This window comes from Chenopodium album, chromosome 6, assembly GCF_948465745.1.
Source record: "Chenopodium album chromosome 6, dcCheAlbu1.1, whole genome shotgun sequence".
Taxonomy (NCBI): Eukaryota; Viridiplantae; Streptophyta; class Magnoliopsida; order Caryophyllales; family Amaranthaceae; genus Chenopodium; species Chenopodium album.
In genome coordinates, this window is record NC_137839.1 from 22,668,987 (window position 1) to 22,682,228 (window position 13,242).

At 35.2% G+C, this 13,242-nt stretch overlaps 1 pseudogene; it reads right to left on the reverse strand.

Moving 5' to 3' along the window:
* Positions 1-1,976: 1,976 nt before the first annotated feature.
* LOC145636792 (nucleosome assembly protein 1;2-like) lies at positions 1,977-10,834 on the reverse strand (annotated as a pseudogene).
* Between the last annotated feature and the right edge of the window lie 2,408 nt (positions 10,835-13,242).

A 13,242-nucleotide genomic window follows, 5' to 3' on the forward strand; every position in this document is an offset into this window, starting at 1 on the left:
TGGACCGCTACCCGGTATAGGCTACCTCGCCCGATACCAAGTGACGTCATTTTTTTTTTTTAGGTAAATAACAGTACTTAATGACTCAATAACAATATTTGATAAATTAATAACAGTACCTTAATTTAAAATAACTGATTTTAATAATACACTGATTTTTACTATAATTCGATCTGATAATTACTTAAATGACTTTTATTGGTACTAGTTATCACTACTCTACTACTTAATACTTATACATCGAAATGAATTACTTTAATAATTTAACAGCCCACCATGCTTCGCAATTATAATTATTTAACTAGAGAGTTTTGACCAATACCTGAACTTAGTCGACAATGGAACCTTCGGCGTTCTGAGCTTTCGGCTTTACCAAGGTAGCTAACCCCAACCATGTCTTCCTTAGATCAGGCTCAGCACAGATCTAATTCGTTTCCTACCTTAGACTGTAATCTCTAATTAGACAATCCTTATTGTGTTTATGATGGAACTTCTTAAACAGAAAGATAACTCATTTGATATATAAGGTTCAAGGGGATAACGTTCCCTTCTTAAACGAAACTTTTATTTAATTTGAAAAGATTACAACACTCATATATTCACTAGTAGAAAAACATAAAAAGGCACCAGTTTTTACCCCATGTATGCCACCGGTTTGAACCGGTGACAATGTGGGGGGTGCCAATACCTCCCAAATTTGTCACCGATTCAAAAATGGTGGTATAAACCGGATTTGGCACTGGTTAACCGGTGCCTTATATAATTTTGGCCACAGATTAATCGGTGCCAATAATAAAAATCCGCGCATTTTTTTTTTTTTTGTGGCAGCCACTTTTGGCACCGGTTAACCGGCGCCATTTAACTATATTTTTTTTCCTGTTTTCTTGCAATAATATTATAAAAAAACCCTGTAATTCCAACAATAATATTAACAAAAATAATTAATAATATTATTATTATAATTACCAATAATAATAATATTATTAAATATTATAATAAGATACAAATAATATTAAAAACAACAATTCATGTATAGATATAAATATTCCCAAATGCAATACAATAAAAAAAAAAAAAAAAAAAAAGTGCTATATATATATACAATGGATAGTAAGTAATTAATGAATAATAATATAGTTAAAAAGTTAACAAAACATAAATTCACAATAAAAGTGACACATGTTAAAGGTGATAAAAGATGTCAACATGTCACGAACTTCATTAAGTTTCTTGATTGTCAATGAACCATCCTTTTGTACATTGCAAAACTTGAAATACAGAAAAATTATGTTAGAATTAATTAAATAGGCTAAACAATATGTATTTTATCAAAAATGGCCTACATGACTTCTACTATGTCCATTTTCTACATTTCTTATCAAACTAGAGCAGTGCTACGCGCGCGTTGCGCGCTAGGCAATTTGGTGTTGCTAGTGTGTGAGTCCGGAAGTATTAATTAGTGAATTTACATGTTGATAAATTGAATTGTATTAAAAATGTTTTTTTTTTAACCCCATTGCAAACTATTGCGTCAAACTTAACTATTGGTTCTAAATTCTCATTAGTCTGTAAAAGATAATATAGTCAAGTGAGGTCTTATTGGATTTGCCTCATTGTTAATTTTATTAATATTAAGTTTTTATAATTTTTACGCATATAGATTTTGAGTTATATACATCATAAGACACGTATTAGAGATTGTGAAAAGTCAAATGAGAAAAAAAATAGGGACAGAGGGTGTAAAATACATTGCTTTCATGTAGGTGTCTTGTATGTCTTGGTGTTGTGAAATTCTGCGGTGTCCCGGAGTAAAATGTAGTGCAAGTAAAATGTATTGCTTTCAATTTCTTATAGATGTCCGGTAGAATTCTGATGTTGTTATTATTTGGGTCGCATGCGATAATTCTGTTATATTCGGTGAAAATTGTCAGTATTGCCCCTAACTTTTTTTATGAAAGTACATTCACACCCCTCGATAAACAATGATCATTTCTCACTATTACAAACATGAATTTGCTCCTAAATATTGTTTACAATAAATAGTCAAGTAAGCCAACTTAGCTAATAACCTTTTTCCTCAAATAAAAAACAAAAAATATCATTTAAGAATGTGGTGTGAGAAATCAAATTGAACTCATATAATTTGTATGTAACTAAGCCAACTACATGACATCAGGTGAGCTGTAGCAAAAAGGAGATCATGAGCTTACCCAACATCATAATCTTGTTCCATAAGGGCCTGTAGCTCATCAGCCTATAAAAAAAGGTAAAACTCAAATCAAATGGACTAAGTAAAGAGCTTCAACAAGTCTATTTAACACAGTGAAGCACAACTCACAACATCCTCGTCAATCTCCTCCTCGTCCTCTAGTACATAGGGCGGCTAAAGAAATTGAAAAAGTTATCAACAACATCGGTTTTTGTAATGGGCTTGGAATTCTTAGAACCCTTCTTTGGCTTCTTCTTCAAAATCTTCTGGGTCAGGCATTATCCTGGGCACCACTCTATCACCGTCCTAAATGTATCAATTGCCATCAATAATCTTTAAGTAAAGATAACAAATCATTGAAAGCAGTGGACAAAGCAAATAAGCTACATACCCGATGGCTTTCTCCAAAATAGGTTCATCTTCATCAATCATGAAGTATGTCTTTGTCAAAACAGAATTTGTAAAAAAGGGATTAGGATCAAAGAAAAATTCAAGCTTGAATCCCTTTGAGGCTTCACCCTTTTGAGCATCATCCTTGGGCAATTCAACCATAGACCATTTTATATCTTTAAGATATTTGAGAGCCTCTTCATCACGCTCCTGGATCTAGTCATATAGAAAAAGAAATAAGTAGAAGCAACAAAAGTAGAGAACAAGTAGTAAATAAAGCTGAACTCATAAGTACTAACCGATTCAGCCAGCACTTCATTAGTCTTCATTGCAGTGACCTAGAAATTAGGCACTCCTTTCTTTGAATTAAACAAGAAACAAAACATGAAACATTTCCAACATTAAACAAGAAGCAAAGCATGAAACATTTCTAACTTCAAATATATACATAATAGTGAATTTCAATTAAGTACCTTCAGCAGCTTTATTAGCTTCTTCTGTTGCTGGTTCACTAACAACTCCTTTAACTTCAACAACACCATTAACAATTTCATATCTCTGCAAAAGTACACCAACATTGATTAAGGTACTTAACAATTGGTCTTTAAATGATGATGATGTCAAATCAAGCAAATTAAGTTTTCCTAACATTCAATAAATATAGCTTCCAAAATTCAATAGCTCCAAAAGGTAATGGCGCACAAAAATAATTTGGGCATCCATAGTTCTGATCTCCACATTGTGGTTAGATATGCGTAATTGATACAAAAACACGACTTCATGAGGATACAAGAACTTATTCAACATCACGTTCATAAATATTCTTATAAGAAAGTAGTTAATGATACTTTCAGCAGTAGTAATTTTAAGACTATAGAGTAAATTTAGATCAAGAAGTAGCATAATTAGCATACCTTGGTGTAGAGTGGTTGATATAATTTCTGGTATTTATCTTCAAGTGCTCTTCTCTCCTCGAAGAACTTTGCCTCAAGTTCATCATGTTCTATATTAACTGATTACCTAGTTGAAGAACAAACTCAGGTGAAAAGAAAATAACAAAACCCATAGGATGTTGAGAAGCCTAACAATCAGAAGTTGAAGAATATAAAATCAAATCTATATTTAATCTGAATAAGATAACAAGGATCTAAAAGGTATCATAAAAAAATCTCAGAATGCCCAAATCATTGAGGCTATAAAAATGGGCAACGAAAAAAGACCTAAATATCAAAAAGCATACACAGAACCAGAAATTGCACTTCAAATTCACTTCGTAACATTCAAAGCTTTAATAATTCAAAATACAGAAAACTCACCAGAAATCTATATATGCACTCAATTAAAATCCAGAAAATTCAACGAAAAATTGAAAAGAGTGAGGAAATGGTACCTCAGCAGCGAGAAACACAAGGACAACATAAACATAGACAAGATAACCAGAACTCTATGACGGGAGCATTTTTACAACCTAGATTCGAATTTGACCCAAATTTTGTAATATCCCAAAACCCAAAATTCAAAGGCACCTGAAACATTGGTTCTCCAGCGATCATCAAACTTCTGCCGTGAAAAATTTGGCGAAAATCCGTCACTATCTCTCTCCTTCCACCGCTACGACATTTTTCGATCAATCTTGGTTCTTCAGATGTGGCTCTCCTCTTGAATTTTGGATCACACCATTGAGGTAGTTGTAAATGATGTTAAGTTACTTTATTAGAATTCAGAAGGTGAAGATTCATTTGTTGGCAATGCAAGTCTTATTTGTTAACATCATCGATTTGGGAAGAGAAGAAAATTGAAAAAAAACAAAGTGGCTAATTTCTAGGTAAAAAGTAAGGTTGCATGAATCATCAAAAGAAAGAGAGAGAAGGGCACAAGGTTAGAAGAAGAAGACATGTGATTTTCTTGAAAATTATTTTTTTTTAAAAATATACACACATGTCCCCCACACATGTGGGCACTATTCATAAGGGGAACAAGTGAAACTTTTTAAGGGTTGAGGATGAAATATTTCTTTCTTATAACATGTAAATGTTGGTTATTATTATGTGTCTAAGGCTTGAAATCACATCAATAGAGCATTTTATTAAGTTTTAAGATGCATTTTACTCAAAATGGCCCAAATATGGCCTATATGACTTCTACGTTGTTCAATTTCTACATTTCTTATCAAATGAACTATTTCTTTCTCATAACATATCAATATTACCTAGTATTAGGTGTCTAATGCTTAAAATTGAATCAAAAGAGCATTTTACCCAAAATTGCCCTAATATAGCCTACATACATGACTTCTATTTAGCCCATTTTCTACATTTCTTATGAAATGATCTATTTCTTTCTCATAACATGTCAATATTATCTAGTTTTAGGTGTTTAAGGTTAGAAATCACATCAAAAGAGCAAATTAACAAAAAAAAATGGCCCAAATATGGCCTATATGACTTCTATTTAGCCCATTTTCTACCTTTCTTATCAAATGAACTATTTATTTCTCATAACATGTCAATGTTATTTACTTTTAGATGTCTAAGGCTTGAAATCATATCAAAATAGCATTTCATTAAGTTTTAGGACTTACCTCATCAAGCTGTTGATTGTACGTACAATGAGTCACTATGTCAAGCATGAATCTCCTTACATACAAAGCACAATTGTAATACCCGAATATTTTTATGATCTTATAAAATATATTTTATAGAAAAAATAGTTTTTTTTTTATTTATTAAATAACTTTGTCAATCTCATATTTTTATTTTAGAGTTTGGAAAGTTTTTAAACCCTATTTTATTTAAACAGGACTTTTATTTTTATCTATATTAACTGTTAAAAACCCTAAAAGTTTTATATTTCGTATATAAATTATTCAATAGTTAGTGTAGCCGTGGTTTATATTTAAAGTTTTATCTTTGCAAATTACCTCCACAAACCTCTTTGTTTCACGCATAACACCTTAATTCGTGGGGATTCAAGTTCCTTTGATGACGTTGACTTCGTTAGTTCATTATGTATGCAAGTGCATTAGCAAATTAAAAGTTGAAAAGCATTATATGTGCAGAATGTTGTTTGTGCGTGACATTAATGATAAACCTTGGAGTACTATTTTCAGAAGGTAATCACACTATCGATCTTTTGAAGTTGCTTGATTATAATGTGATTGTATTAAATTATTAGAATTGTTTGGTTATAATATGTTTATTGATTGTACTCTATATTATTATATGTGTAAATTTTATAATTGTAATTCGTGTGATCAAGTTTGTATATGTATATGATTGACTATTGGTATTATATGATTTGATTGGATATGAGTATCATATTACTTTTATTGTTTATGATTGATTAATTCTAGGGTTATTAATGTCGTTTATATAGGGATTAGGGAGTATTGTTTTATCAAGGTTTTAGGGTTATTAGTGCATAGTATTATTTTTGGTTGAGAATTGATTACATTTGGGTTACTAGTATGATTGCCCTATAAGAGTTGAGATATACTATGATTGAATCGAGTTCGAAGTATTATATTATTTGGGAATCAGTGCCATTATTGAGATATTATTTATTATCAAGTGAAAGATTATTTGATCGAGTATGAGATCAAAAGGTTGAACATATTATTTTGTTATATTGGTTTGAGGCTCAACGTTATATACCTTAGTCCTTGGTATATTGATAATGAGATAATGATCATGAGTTGAGAATGAGGTACAATCTTTATTATTTATTTTTCTATAGTCCCCTACAGTGGGAATTAACCCGTATGTGGTCTGGTTCAAGGTGTTTTCTAGTTATTGAGAGTATTAAAGTTTTTATACTTGTTTGTTTATTTATACGAATTACTCATGTTCAAGGATCGGTATAGAGCAGAGAGCATGGCACACTTATTGGGTATGAGTTAGTTGAGTGAAGGATTGTATTTTATTCGAGGTTGGACAAAGTATAAAGTTTTTAAACCTTGAGGTGTATATGTGTAATGTAGTTTTGAACTACATTGTTTAAATGAGCTAGTATTACTAATTAATATATTATTCTTTGTATTCTGATATGTGGTGATTACTCAGCTTTTGCTGACGTGTGTATTGTTTTGCCGTGCTATTTGTGTTTGAGGCCATGTCTTTTTCTTATGGTGGCCCTGCGACTATCTATTTTGTAATTTGTCCTTAATGGTGAGCAGTCAAGTTTGTCTAAACAGGTTGATCAAGTGGTCGTAGCTAAAGGAGCTCAAGTGTTTCGATTAGTTTGTTATAACAAGTTTGTAAAGTTGTATAAATAACTCACCTAGATTTATTGAGTTGTACAGTTGGGATTTTATAAGCCTTAACACTTGACAGGTTGTTGAGTGTGGCAGTATTAATTCCGATTTAGGTGTATGCTTCCGCAATTTTATTTAAATGTTTATTTTTCCTTTAATTCTTGTTTATTATTAGTTAGTAAATCGAGGGTATTACAACAATCAAGTCCATTTTCTTGTTGTGCGCACTAGCATATGACGAACAAATCACATCAGTGAAACATGCAAAGCAAATTAGCATATATTTACTAACATAGATTTTTAAGATAATCCCAATATCGTGTAAATTACCATCGGTGACTTCCATGTTGGACCCTGAGGAGCACGACAATGTAGTTTCTTCATAATACTGTAGTAAAGTACATTCAAATTTGATTAGTCGTCTAACTACTAAATTAGTTAGCAATAATCATCACTAGGTAGCTATATATATTTAATTTTTGCAATATAGACTTCACGGGCCACTTCTCCGTTGATCGAGCTGAATCAAGGTGATAGATTGTGTTATTGGAATTACAAATCACCATGAGGCTCCAATGCTCCCTACATAAGTTCACAATAAACAAACAAATTAATATTTAGTAGTCAACATATAATGAGGCCAAACAATTGAATTTGACATGGTTATACATACTCTCTATAACATAGGGCGAATATGAACTTGTCTCCCGCCCGCACTGATTCCCTGATACTTTGTTCAACATAATACAACACGTCACGGGGGTTGCCTATGATTCTAGGAGTGGATAACTACTCGAGGCATAACAACCCAACTTTACAAAGAGAATCGATTTCAGTTAAGTGCTCCTATAGTGCTCTGCGTGCATGAACATTGAATAATTAATCAAATGAAGGATAATCACCACAAATTTGAATAACTTGAAAAAAGTGTAGATTATGTGGGCATTGAAGTACCTCATGAATGTTTGAATGAGGGAAATGTTAAGCTTTGCACCACGTTGAAATTCCTTCACATCTTCTTTTCTAATCCATGCAACTGCATCCTCATCATAGTGGAACATTGCCTATGGAAGTTCAACTTTCATGGGATCGACCAAATGACAAGCACGGTTGTGAAGAAAGGTCAAATCAACAAAGAGCGATTGAAGAACAATGTCTTCAACAAGTGGAGTAGGTTGCATGGGTGAACCTCTCGAAGAGTGAACCTTCGACGCTTGTTCATTCTTGGACCGTTGTTCACTCAGCTTCTTGTTAGGTTGATCAATGCTTTTAGGCTTCTCCACCCTCATTCTCTTTGAAGTTTGGCTTCTATGCAAAATCTGAAACTTCAACGACTAAGTGAGTTAAGAAAAAAAAAAGCTCAAAATAATCCCCAAAAAAAGTGCAGCTTCCGCCAAGGCTGAAACAGCCGAGGGAGCCGTCGTCGAGGCCGGAACAGCCCAGGCAACTGCTGTCGAGAATGCTGCAGCCCAGGCAGGCAGCTACTGCCGAGGCCGGAGCAGCCCAGGGAGCGGTAGCCGAGACCGGAGCAGCTTAGGGAGCGGCAACCGGGGCCGCCTCAGCCTCGGCATCGGAGATGGGGGCCGATGAGTCGTGATATTTCGGCGGTTTTATTTTCAGAGGTGCAGTTAGAGAGTGCCTAACGGTTATTTAACACTAAAAAATGAAAATAAATAAATTACCTCGTTGATCAACCTCACCCACGCACGTGGCCAATCAACGAAGCTACCTTAAGCTTGACAAAGCTTTGTTATCTCAGTCTCCTTTATCGGTACCGATAGTGGGATAACTTCGATACCCGCAATCACCGAAGCGATCCCAACCAAGTGATGATGTGGCCCCGCTGATATGTCTATTTTATATAGTATTTTACCCCCGTCCCTTGGTCATAATTAGTAGTGTTTTTGGCTCTTTAGGGCCACTTTTATTACTAATTGGTGTTTTCCAGTGTTTTCGTAGATTTGGTTGACTTTTGCAGGGATTTATGCCTTTGGAGTATTTTCCCGAGATATTTTGGAGCAATCACGAGCATTGGAGAAGCACGACCAGACTTTATAGCCCAGGGCCGGTTAGAGCCATCGAACCGGTGATTAAGGGCTCGGTATAGGTGATACCGGGGCATTTAGACCGAGTACTCAAGACCCAAAGAGGAAACCCAGATTGGCCCGAAGAATTGGAGCCCAATCGAAGTCCAAATAGTGGCCCAAATGATCCGCCCGGCCAAAAAGGCTGGCGCCCGGAGGCGCGCCCGGCCGGGCGGGAGAAGCGCCCGGTGACGCGCCCGGCCGGGCGCGAGATTGCTATTAGAGATAAAAAAGGCGCGCCCGATCGGGCGGTGTCTCGCCCGATCGGGCGCGTGTATTTTTAGGGGACGATTAGCGTCGTTTTAATTTGTTTTAGTTTAGGATTTTTGTACGGAGTATAAATACTCCTCCGTAATACGATTTTTATGACCTCTTCCCTTAGACCTTCTTTCTCTTAGACTTTCTCTCTCTACTTAGTCTTCTCTCTCTTAAACTCTCTATCTAAACCTTTGTTCTTATTTCTTTCATTAATTCCAGATTATTTTGGTAACGATTTCTCTTCCTTTAATCTTATTTATTTTATTTCTTTCATCATGATTTATTTTATTACTTTGATTAGTTTAGTTTTTAATATGTGTGAGTAGTTTAATTTCTAGGGTTTATGGGGATATAATAAATAATATGAAAGGGTAAATTATTGTTGTTAATCTTCAATGTTAGATTAATTTCCTATTGATTGATTTAATGCTCTGTGACTAGATTAGGCCTATCTTTTATGCATGAGTTTGACAATATTGATTCAAGAATCGAGAGATGAGAATTAATGTTTAGGTCTAGTTTCAATAGGCAAGTTAATTTATAAATGGTTAAGTCAAGATTCGAGAGATGAGATTTAATACCGATAAATTAATTGTGTGATTGTAATAAGTAGCGAGAGCCCTTTACAATCTGGTTAATTGATGCATTAATGATTGACTATTATTGATTGTTGGTATTGCATGATAATTTCTTATTGGATTGTTTTAATGTTTTACAATTGCGGCTTGTAAAAGTATAGCAATATTAAATTGATGAATCGAGCAGATGTTAATTTGATATTAAAGGCTATTTTCAATAAGAACTTAGATCTAGTAAATTGCGAGAGCCTGTTAGATCTATGTTGATTAATAAATTGCGAGAGCCTATTAATCATGTTATTTATGCCATGTCAATGATTGATTACCCTGTTTTACCCTGGAGTATTATTTATTGGTGAACCTCTGCCCTAGATCCTTTTATATATTGTTTTCTCCCTACTCTTAATCTTTGTAGTTTAGTTTCTCTTTCAACTTTAAATATTGGTAACTTAAATAATTTAGATTATAATATTTAATTAGGAGTAAAAAGACTTGTTTCCCTGTGGAGATCGACCCTACTTCCCTATCTATCTTAGTTAGTGATTTAGGTAATTATTTTTTATTAGGGGATACGACTTTACCCTGTCACCCGCCGTATCACCGGTCATCGCTTGTGCACTACCATACGCCACGAAATTCAATTCTCCCCTATTTGCAAGCCCCGGGGCTAGAAGTGCACACCGGGTGTCTTCCTACACTTGTAAAAAAAGAAGTTATCAAAATAGGTCTTTTCCTACACCATTGATAATATAACGAAATTCATTACGCTAGAACCAAACAAATCACCTGTAAATCTGGATATTCATGCGGTGTTGGGTTATCAAGCTCCCTCGAGTCCGCAAGTGTAGGAGTAGCAACCTGCAATAGTTCGTTAATCATGCCACCTCAAATCTCACGTAACTTAATATTTTAAAACTTTTAATACAATTGAAACTACCTCATGTAGCACATCTTCTCCATGTATCTCATCTCCTCCATGTCTATCACCTTCTCCTTGTCCTTGTGAGTGACTACATGAGTCGACCGGTGTATTCGCGGGGAACGACAAACTCGATAAGTTCATCTGCTTCACCTACTAACTCGTTGCGTACTTGTTCCTTAATTGATGCCACCTTGGCATCCAACTCATCCGGTGAGTTAACACTTGCTCGAGATCGACCCAGTTTTGTGTATTCTGGACCCATCACCTTTTTCCATCCTAGCAATGACCCTCCCGAACCTACTACTCGTCCTGGATGGTATGGCTTTCCCAAAGCCAAGGTGAAAGGGTCATTCTCCACACTTGGGACCAATTTTCCCTCTACTAGTTCTTTAGTGTGCTCAAGCTGTAGCAAAAGGAAAAAGGATGTCAATAATACAGTTAATGGTTTGTATAGTGATTTTGATGCAAAAGCTTCTTAAAATTCAAAAGTTTATAGGTAACTTACAAGTTTATCTGCCATTTTTTTGGTTTCCGGAGCCTTGATGACTCATTTTCCAGTTTCCTTATCAAACGTATGGAGAGAACAAAAGAAATCACCGGCACGACTCACCAAAGTAGTGACCGTGGAACTATAGGGTTCTTTTGATGGCACTAGAAGCGATTTAGGGTACAAACCCTTTTCGATCCACTCATGTCTCTTTTCAGCAAATGTCTTAGCCCCCAAACGATGGGTGTACTCCTTCTGCAATGAATTTTTTGTATTTTGCTCTTGAAGTTCCTACATAAAAACAAATGTTAGTATCAGTACTACAAAAAGAGTCAAGTTATCATTCAATTGGCATCAGATTCACCCAAACTTATAATGGCTTTCTTTTGATTTCTTTGAATAACGAAATTATCCCAGTCATCTTTTGACACGCTCGGTCATTTTTGCCACGGGAGAAGGTCATCCTCAACAGCTTTCTTCTTCTTTGATTTCTTCTTCTTATAGATCCACACATTAGTTAAGGTGGTCTTAAAGCCTCTGAATCTTTCCGCTAATAAAGATTCAAACACCCTTCTCTTCTCGGCATCATTAGGAATAGAAAACAGCTTCTGCAAGCACAAATACAAACTGATTATTAGTTTCCATTTACAAACAACCACAAGGTGAAGGTTTCTTAAATTGTCTAAATGTGCCAACAAAACACTTACCCTTGTATCATCCCAAAATGTTTGAATCAAACCCAGAGGTACTTACCGCATTACAAGTGTAATGGGGATTTTGCGCGCGCACATGCCAACATGATTAGCATATTGTCAACGCCATTTGCCCGCGGGTTGCCCGTAGGTTTCTTAAAACTTGTCGTCGGATCCCTACCATTTTTCTGAGCTGGTGCCTTTACCCCTCCCCCCTCCATCACCTGTGTTGTTTTGATCTTGTCCTTGGCCATGAGTTTTAGGAGTCGGGTTCTCACCAACAATCTCACATACTGTATTTTCAATAGGCGGCGCACGTTCAGCTGAAATTTCAAATTTTTCAAGCCTATGCTCAAACTCATCTTGAGCCTTGTAGACACCCATTTGTGTCTCCCCAAAACCAAACCCAGTGATGAGTACCTTTCACGTCGAATCATAATCGAATAAAGTGAAAGTGTGGAAAGTCTAGTGTTGCGGATAGTTTTAATTTCTTTTCTCTTTTCTCTGTTTTTGAAAACTTATTTTAAGAAAACAGTCAATCCAGTTTGGTTGGTCCATGATATGGGTCCAATAGTAGTGTAGTTGGATGGAGCTTGACAAGAGCTTTCCAACGATATATTATAAGCCCAATTCCTATGAATATTGAGGAAGTTATGGCCAATTTACTAAACTGGGCCCGGTTTTTGCCTTATATGCGGCCCAATGATCTAGGGGAGGGCCTAATATAGATTTATCATTCCTAATGCAATTAGATATGGTTTTAGTTTTCTAGATTCTTCTATAAGGTTCTTTTCATTCCTAATTCAATTAGCATTAATAAATTGACTTTTGTTGACTTTTCAGAGTTTTAATTAAAATCAAAGAGCATTTTTGAGGAAAAATACGATTTTATCCTCCTGTACGGCAATTTTTATCTGATTTTAAGAAAACGCGTGAATTTCCAGATCAGCGCCAAACGCCAGTTGTAGCGCCTGGCGCCACGCTTGGTGCCTGGCGCTAGCATTGTCGCCTGGAGCTAATGTTGGCGCCAAATCGCCAATAGCCAGCGTTGGCGCCAACTCAGTTTTACGTGCGCCAAAACTCTGTTTTGATTTTTTATCTTTTTGGCCGATTTTCTTTATAAATAACGTCGTAAAAACTCCGTTTGGATTCACCAACTCTCATCAAGATTTTCTTGATTACTCTCTCCCTCTTTTCTAAACTAGCTTCTCTCAAATATAAAAATTCCGCATTCATTAGATCTAGATACACCTAGCTATATTCGAAGTTTCCTTTGCCCTAGACGTGAAAGGTTTAATTTATGAGGGTTTGGTCCCAAATCTCTCTTTCCATTATTTGATTTAATTGTTTTGTTTATTATTTTCCTTGAA